Consider the following 10,150-nt stretch of genomic DNA (forward strand, 5'->3'; position numbering starts at 1 on the left):
GTGGGTATACTGAAATCCCTGAAATTTAGAAGTGGGTATACTCCGTATACCCGCGTTCTACGTAGACTACACCACTGCCCACGGGGACCCCGGTTTGGGTCCGGCCTGGGACCCTGCCCCATATCTCTCTCCCAGTCATTTCCTGTCTACTTCCACACTGTCCTATAATAATAAAGGCCAAAAAGCCCCCCAAAAAATGCTTTTGAAAAAGAAAGAAAAAAAAGAAAAGAAAAATGCCTTGAAATGGCAAAGTGCACCTGCGCAGGCTGCGCAGCAATGCGCCATCATGAACACGAACCCTGTTTACCGTGTCCATGACAAAAGGGAAGCTAGTGGGAGGTTATCGAAGGGGCGTCATGCTAGCAATTAACCTGACTGCCTAAAGCACAGCTTTATCTTCTAATGTGATGAAACACATACAGGGTACCGTATATCTGTGAGGTTCACGAGCTTTACAATTACGCAAATTGCAAAGGCTGCCCAGCACTTGACACTGCAGTGCAGACATGTTAAGCACTAAGCTGCTGTTAAGCATGTTATGACATTTGGCAGCTTGATTTATGTATAACCTGTAAAATGTATCGGATTAGAATTGTGCATTTAGTCCTTTTTCCTCTGCAGGTCAATTCAATTTGTTGTTTTTTTGTGTTACCATATTACCATAGCTGTTGTATCGAAACACCACAATCTGTACAGTTTCAATTTATTCCCATTCAAAGAGGCTTCTATAATCTGGCACATAAGACCTTTGTGAGTTTTAAAATGTATCATTTTAAAAACTAACATGAAATGAAAAAGCTGACACTGAATGGTCCAATGCTCTCCTTTCTAGGCAAGTGAGCAGTGTTGCCAGATTGGGTGGTTACCCGCCCCAATTGGGCTGCTCAGGATGGCCTTCTGCGGGTAAAAAGGACCAATTTTTGGTCATAGAAACCAATAGAATTGTGCGGGCTTTAGTGCTTCCAGGCAGGTTTTGAGCATTTTTTTGGGCTGGAAATCATCAGACTCATCTGGTAACCCTGCAAGTGAGAATCTCCCCTCCACCTGAGGTGGGCGCCGCCTCTTTTAGTGTCAGCTGCTGGTGTCCTCTCTGTTGCTCTACCTCCTCTGTTTTGTTCCCCTACAATAGAAGCATGCTAATTTGGATTTATCAGGATTCACCTGGCAGAGCTGCCGCCTGGGGTTTCCCCACTCTGGCTTTTAGTTTTGCTATTGGGGGGTCGTCGTGGAGAGTAATCGCTCTCTTGCCATCCAGGGCAGATCTACTGTGAAATTCTCTCCTTTTCACCAATTGTAATGGCAGTAAAGGTAGCAGGGGAGGTGGTACTGCACCAGGGCCGCTGACAGCTTTCGCTGGGCCCAGAACAAAGTCATCTGAAAGGGCCCTCTACCCAATACATAAAATGTAATGGGGGACCCAATTGTGGGCCCCTTATCTCCCTGGGTCCAGGACAACACAGCCCTTTGTCCCCGCCCCGGGCCTGAGTTTGATATCCCTGCTGTAGGGGAGGGCCAAGTGTGCCGCCGGGGAGGCTGAGGAGAAAAGACCCCTTCAGCCGAACCTGATACCGACATGGACGGAGGCCATATGCAAGCTTCCATTTTGTTTCTAACAGAGGTGGACTTGATTTCAAAACACCTTTAAAAGACTGTCTACGTAGTATTTAGAATGCTTCACTGCTATACAAGAGCTGACTGTGTGTAGGCTCTACCTTCAAAATGTCAAAAAGATGTCCATAGAATTGTAACAATATCAAATAATACAAATATTTTCAAATTCATTCTTTAAAACACAGCATTCAGTATTCACTTGCCTATTTATTATATCGCCTAAAAGGAAGACAATTTGATATTAGGCTTTTTATTCTGTTATGAAAGAAATTAGTTAAGAATAGAATATTATACTAAGTTCAACTGAAGACATATTGAATTAGAAGTAGAATATAGGCCAGTCAGGGGCCCTATTCATCTCAACATGCGATTCCCTCGTGCAAAGCTGAAGACGATTTCTCCCCCAATCCATCTACGTTACTTAATGAGTGAAGAGGATTGGAACCCCATCAAATTGAAAATCCCTGGACAGCCACCACTGGAATATGAATTAAGTTTAATTTCACTTCCCTTGAGAGAAAAGGCCTCTGGGTCCTGGAGCATACTACAGTGGGCTAAGTACTAACAGGACCGGATTAACGCACAGGGTAGATATGGCTGCGGCCTAGGGGCCCCCACCTGTCAGGGTGAAACATTGGACAACTGTGACAAGATGCAATATTGAAAAATCCATCCATCTTGTTGAGTACAGTTGATTGGCATGTTATGCTGAATTTATTGCTTGTAATTATGACACTCTCTATAAACATTTTTTAAAATTTGTCTTCTCGGGGGACCTACAGCAACCTGTAGCCTAGGGGCCCTAGGCCATCTTAATCCGGGCCTGACTACATAGGTATTGGATGTTGGTTTTAAATGAACCTTCACTGGTGGTGCTGCTATATCATAGACATTTGGGAATATGGGTTCAAGGTTCAAGGTTCTTTTTATTGCCAATTTTCCCATATGTGCAGGAATTACAGGAAATGTGGTTTGTCTGCCATAAAAGGGTATTACTAGCCCTATATTGAGAGATATGTGGACAATACAGAACAACAGTGAAACAATATAACAGTTAACATAGGCCTACAATGAGGTATAGGGCAAGAAGAGAGTGAAGGAAGTGCCATGGTTTCATTAAACAAGTCAATGCTTTGCTTCATGTTTCCATGTATTCATGTAGTTACTCTCCTCTCATCTTAAGGACATTTTTTTTTAAATCCAAAAGCCATTTACACACTAAATTCTGCACAGATGACAGCATTTGTAAGACATTCACTATGTCATTTATTGTACATAGGGCATTGGTATGAACACCATAAAACATAGGGGTGGTGACACACTAACTGTAACTCCAGCTTCAATATTATAAATACTGTAACAACATGGCTATACAATGGTCTGTGATTAAAGCAGACCAAACAGCGTGCCACCACACAGTATACAAGAACAGTCGCAGACGGCAGACAGCCTCCCACCAGCAACCAGGGCTGGATTGGCCATCTGGCATAGCAGGTATTTCCTGATGGGCCCTGCACCCTCAAGGGCCCCTATTTTCAGAAATTTTTGAAAAAAAAAATATATATATAGTTTAAAAAAATACATTTCTGAAAATAGGGTCACATGAGGGTGAGTCAGTTCTGCGCCACTAAGTATGAGGGGGCATTTAGGTCAAAAATGCCCGGTCCCGATTTCCCCTCTAGTCCAGTCCTGCCGGCAACCCTGCACTGTAAAACCTTATAAGTTGAGTTTACTTACAAAAACCCAGAAAAGTGGTTGCCCTAGAAAAACTAAGTAATTATGAATGATTAAACTTACAATCTTTTGTGACCTCAACTGTTGTATATACTCATTATATGTAAAAGTTTAAGTTAAATGTACTTAAGTCCAAATTGATTAAACCTACCATCTTCCACAGTAGTAACTGTTTACTGTGGCCACACCACAGTTAGTTACTGTCACCCTACCCACACTACCATGATCCCGCCCCTCCATTCATCACCACAAAAGAGGTAGCTACCATGTTATTGTGGCACCTCCCATTCCTCACCATGACTGAGACAACTGTGGCATGGAACCAGTCCATCACACTGCTCTCTTGTATTAATAGACCAAACTATCCATAACCACTGAGAAATTCAAGTTTCTGCAGTATGTGCAATATGATTACCATTTAATTATTAAAATCTCCTGGATGATAGTACATTAACCAGTGTGCATAGAATACTCTAGTTGAGCATAATTAGACAATCCTGAAATGTCAAGTAAGCAACACACCAAAAACTATACCTGCTACCACAATACTCACTACCAACTAAATACCTAGCCAGCCAACAAACCAGTCCACCAGCCAACCAAAAGAGTCAGTTGTCAGCTAGCCAGCCAAAGAGCCGGCTAACCAACTAACACTCAGTTAGTCAGCCAACTAACCAACAAACAAGTCAGTTGTATGGCTAGCCAGCTAACAAACCAGCCATACAGTCAACCAAAAGAGTCAGTTAGCCAGCCAACCAGCTGGCCAACAAACAGTCAGTTGGTCGGTCAGTTAGCTCACTAACCAACAAGCCGGACAGAGAGCCAGCGAACCAGTCATTTAGGCAAGCAACTCAAGCATTGTGACAGTCTGAGTTTTTATAGAGGTGAAAGTTAACCATGTGACCAGAGTAATCAGGCATGTGGCAGCTGCAGGTAGTAATTCAATGAACTTGTAACAGTCCTATGTACTCAAGTGAGGGCAGGTACTAATTGACAGGTTGATTGGGCACTACCATTGTTCCTGGTTGATGGTAGGCAATGTCAATTATGTCATGCAGCATTTGACTTTCAATTGTGCAATGGCACTTCACGAGATAGCCTAATTTTACTAGGTGGAAATATTCTGATTTAAAATTGGATGCTGCAGCGTGGCCATATTGTCAGTTGAAATTTGAAACGATCTGTTAACATGAAACACACTGCAGGAATACATTCAACTGCCCACATCTGGGTAGAGGCCAGTTGGTGCAGCCTGAAGAAAAAGAGGCGGGGTCATAACCAAAACTTATGAATTGAATCCATTCAACTAAAACATATTCATCTGAACAACTATTTCCTCAAATAAGTTGTCAATACTCAGTATTCTTCAGAAATGCCATCAAACTTCTATTTTTTAGTGCATTTTAATTAGTCTTGGTAAGTACATTTGATGTCTGGGTTTACAGTGTGACATCAAACATAGACAGCAAACCATTTGGCTCTCACACCTAATATTCCTTACACACCCACGGCCTACCGTACACAGCCCTGGCACAGAGACATCCATTTAATAATTGACATACATAAATAATTGTACACAGAGAAGGCGTATTTTTTATGATGAATAATTCCAGTTTAGTTATGCAATGCTTGTAATATTTATATTGCAGTGGAAGCTGTCTCCTCTTTGAAGTTGACATTTCAGTATGAATGTATTTCAGTTGGTGGTCCTAGGGATTAAAATGGTGGCAGTTACTTGTCAAAGACAGTGGCACAATGTCAGACATGATTTCTGTCCAGGAGGGGTACAGAAAGACATGTAGTTGGAGTTTAACAGACATACAACATTAGACAACTGTACATATAATGTATTTTTTGAGCCATCATTGCTTTTTTGATTGTTCTGTCAAATTTGCATGTGTGCCATGTTGCACTGCTTGAAGTGTTTTACAAAATGCAAATAAGGGATTAATTCACAATAACACAACCCATGCTCTGTTATTCAAAAGCACAGACACTGTATATCACTCTCCAAACAAAGAAACATACTTGAACATCCTGTAAACTGGCCAATTTGACCACCGGTTTGAGCAATTATCGGGTTTGTGTGTCTCTCACTTGTGCACATCAATTGTAAACAAGCACTGTATGCCGTCCAGACCACTGCCAAGCAGACCTGACCTTTTCCAGGTGACGTGGGAGAGTGATTAAAAAGCGGCCATACTGTGATGTAACATTTAGTCAACGTGCTCTTTATTGATCCAACCCTCCTCCACAGCAAATGGCAGCCAATATTGCTGCATGGGGCTGAGATGAATATCACATGCCCATCCAATTTGTCTCTGTTTGGCCCCGTGTACTTGCGAGAGGTTGCAAATCTAAACTGTGATCATCAGCCTCAGACAGGTATCAAGATGTTTCCCTAAAATTAAGTCTGCCAACGAGAATTTGACTGTCTGTGGTGGTTAAATGAGGACAGCAAACCCAATCTAGAAATGGCTAGGCCACACAAACACCTATCCTGGGCGAAAGCAGGCTGTTGACTGCATCAAACAGTCTGGCAAAAGCTCAGAGGAATCCGTCTCCATGGAGGATGGAAGATAGTCTGAGCTTACTCTGTCATTTGAATTCATTGGAGTTAAATTTGATATAATAAAATGAAATAAAATAAAAAATAAAATTCTGCTTTATTAGCATGACTGTTACGATATGGTGTTGCAAATACTGTAACACAACAAAAGTGTGAATAGTGTTACCTTAGCCAATCATCAGACTTTGCAGGCGAGTTCTTGCTGATTGGCTAAACAGTGAGTGAAGCGAGCTATGAGGCTTTCGGCAGACTATGTGCGGAGCGAAAATCTTTGGGTGGTATACATAGGATGGCATCGCCAGCCTAACAAACACCCTCCAGTGAAACATAGGAAACATTTTGGTGCTGTGTGCTTATGGTAGCATACCTTATGGTGACATAGCTTATGGTGACATGACTGTGGTAGGTCCCATTTGTTCAATAATGATGGAGGCCTATGATGGAGACATAAAAAGGAGACAATCACAAAATACAGTAGCTCTACTGGACTTGCAAGCTTCCCTGTTTGTATGTTTCATGTTTGTCTTTCTCTACATTTCCCACAGTGCTCTACTGACTCTGACTCTGAGGGCGTCACCACTGATTACAGGTGCCACTCACTAAGTATATTAACCACAAGCGCTGTCTGTATGCACTCTGCCTGATGATGGTCTAAGACCGAAAGCTTGCAAGTCCAGTAAAGTTATTTTGCTACAGGAAAAGGCCTGAAGTGCACGGATCTGTAGAAGTTTCCAGTAAATCCTGCACCGTCTCAGCAGATGAGCGGTGACCCTTCAGTACATCAATGATGATGACACAGAGCTTTGTTATTATATGATATGTAGGTTTATAATGTAGCCTATGTGAAATGTGAAATATATTATGTGCAATTCTGTTTCATTACTTTTAATCAGGTAAATCGCGTCACTTTTGTGCATATCAAATGGCCAAAAGCAAAAGTGGCCCAATTTACCTGAATTCACGCCACACTGTAAAACCTTATAAGTTGAGTTTACTTACAAAAACCCAGAAAAGTGGTTGCCCTAGAAAAACTAAGTAATTATGAATGATTAAACTTACAATCTTTTGTGACCTCAACTGTTGTATATACTCATTATATGTAAAAGTTTAAGTTAAATGTACTTAAGTCCAAATTGATTAAACCTACCATCTTCCACAGTAGTAACTGTTTACTGTGGCCACACCACAGTTAGTTACTGTCACCCTACCCACACTACCATGATCCCGCCCCTCCATTCATCACCACAAAAGAGGTAGCTACCATGTTATTGTGGCACCTCCCATTCCTCACCATGACTGAGACAACTGTGGCATGGAACCAGTCCATCACACTGCTCTCTTGTATTAATAGACCAAACTATCCATAACCACTGAGAAATTCAAGTTTCTGCAGTATGTGCAATATTATTACCATTTAATTATTGTAATCTTCTGGATGATAGAACCAGTGTGCATAGAATACTCTAGTTGAGCATAATTAGACAATCCTGAAATGTCAAGTAAGCAACACACCAAAAAGGATACCTGCTACCACAATACTCACTACCAACTAAATACCTAGCCAGCCAACAAACCAGTCCACCAGCCAACCAAAAGAGTCAGTTGTCAGCTAGCCAGCCAAAGAGCCGGCTAACCAACTAACACTCAGTTAGTCAGCCAACTAACCAACAAACAAGTCAGTTGTATGGCTAGCCAGCTAACAAACCAGCCATACAGTCAACCAAAAGAGTCAGTTAGCCAGCCAACCAGCTGGCCAACAAACAGTCAGTTGGTCGGTCAGTTAACTCACTAACCAACAAGCCGGACAGAGAGCCAGCGAACCAGTCATTTAGACAAGCAACTCAAGCATTGTGACAGTCTGAGTTTTTATAGAGGTGAAAGTTAACCATGTGACCAGAGTAATCAGGCATGTGGCAGCTGCAGGTAGTAATTCAATGAACTTGTAACAGTCCTATGTACTCAAGTGAGGGCAGGTACTAATTGACAGGTTGATTGGGCACTACCATTGTTCCTGGTTGATAGTAGGCAATGTCAATTATGTCATGCAGCATTTGACTTTCAATTGTGCAATGGCACTTCACAAGATAGCCTAATTTTACTAGGTGGCAATATTCTGATTTAAAATTGGATGCTACAGCGTGGCCATATTGTCAGTTGAAATTTGAAACGATCTGTTAACATGAAACACACTGCAGGAATACATTCAACNGCCCACATCTGGGTAGAGGCCATTTGGTGCAGCCTGAAGAAAAAGAGGCGGGGTCATAACCAAAACTTATGAATTTAATCCATTCAACTAAAACATATTCATCTGAACAACTATTTCCTCAAATAAGTTGTCAATACTCAGTATTCTTCAGAAATGCCATCAAACTTCTATTTTTTAGTGCATTTTAATTAGTCTTGGTAAGTACATTTGATGTCTAGGTTTACAGTGCAGTATTTATATCTATATTTAAATGTATATTGAGTTGATATTAAATGTTGTGATGTGTATGATGATGATGATGACCTGAGTTTGTCTCCTGTTTTATCTGCTACTTTTTGTACTTAATTTGTTATGATGTATGCTGAATTGAGTTCTTTGAGAATCACATTGAGTTTCTAATTTATGAAATGCTCTATACAAATGAACTTAATTTTATGTTTTGTGATATATTGATTTTTGTAATGCACACATGTTTTATCTTGATAGTTTGTAGCTTGTTTGTGTGTGTGTGTGTGTGTGTGTGTGTGTGTGTGTGTGTGTGTGTGTGTGTGTGTGTGTGTGTGTGTGTGTGTGTGTGTGTGTGTGTGCGTGCGTGCGTGCGTGCACGTGTGTGCGTGCATGTGTGTGCGTGCGTGCGTGCGTGCGTGCGTGCGTGCGTGCATGTCTGTGTGACTGTGTCTGTGCGTGTGCATGCGTGGCTGTGATGGTGGTCCTTTGGAGGGGAGAAAGCACTAGAGGGGAGAGAGTCTGCATGTTGCACCTTGCGCTACACATTACACAGCAGAGGACTGTAAAATATTCATGAACATCACTGATGTATATCCTCAGTCATAGGTGATAATTGTGTCATCAAATATGCATACTGGTTGTTAGGAGAAGGCTGCATCCCGGTCATGGTAATGAAAGGAGATTTTAAATAATAGGACTTTTTGTGCAAGTTGTAAGGTGTTGTATTTCTTCAGCCCTCATGCGATAAAAATGTGTCCTCAATGAGTCATCAGTTAACATACAGTATGTGTGCAGTGTCCTGGTCATTTATGTGAAAAGAGATTTTAAGCAGCAGGACTTTTTTGCATTTCTTCAGCCCTGCATGTGACAAAAGTGTCACATTCTTTCTGACCCACCACACTGAACACCATTAAAATCCAGATTATAGTAAAATGAATGGTAACTTCAGCTACAAAAAATGTCACATGAGTCATCAGTTAACACATAGAGTATGTAAGTTGGAGTCGGGAGCAGTATGATCGCATGATGCATGGAATGAAAACTGGTCATAATGAAGAGCAGCACAGTAGTGAAACTTCCAGCGACTGAAAACAGAACTAATCATCACCTGGCCACTAACTGATTATTTGCATGCTGATCCTAATAAATAATAAACAATAAAAAGTCAAGTAACTTGCTTAATGTCAGCGCATTCTAAGCACCTGAACACCATTAAAATCAAGGTTACATTAAAATGTACTGTAATTTAAGTTTCTGGCATTGTATAGGCTAAGTAAATGTATACAGCAGAAGGTGCATAAGACCAATAGACTACAGAATATCAGTTTGCTCAAAGGATCTGCCACCGTTTTCCTCACATCTGTATCCTCACATCGGTTTCCATATGGGAAAAAGCCAGCAAAAGTGTGTTTGCAGCATCAGATGGCCACTCACAGGGTTTTCTAAGGCGAAGAGAACTGTATGCTGGAACAGTCAGGCCATGACATCACAAGTTGTCACGGTCACGAATGTCACACGGAATGCAATATACGGTCTACAAGAATGAATGGACGACAAAGAGGCAGCTAACCCGAAGGACTCCGTCAGCCTGCGCGTGAAAGAAAACTGTTCCTGAGCAGGATCTGGGCAAGGTTATCATCCGAAATCAAATCACACGTGGAGGTGGCTGAGGTCACTCCTGTGAAATCAAGCATGTGTGGGAGTGTGGGAGGAGAAGGGAGGGGAGGTACTCTACAGACTAAAGACTGAGAGCCTTAAAGGAGTAGATCGGATTCCCGGTGAGTCTGTTGGGTTATTAA

The sequence above is a fragment of the Engraulis encrasicolus genome, chromosome 12 (assembly GCF_034702125.1).
Source record: "Engraulis encrasicolus isolate BLACKSEA-1 chromosome 12, IST_EnEncr_1.0, whole genome shotgun sequence".
Classification (NCBI taxonomy): Eukaryota; Metazoa; Chordata; class Actinopteri; order Clupeiformes; family Engraulidae; genus Engraulis; species Engraulis encrasicolus.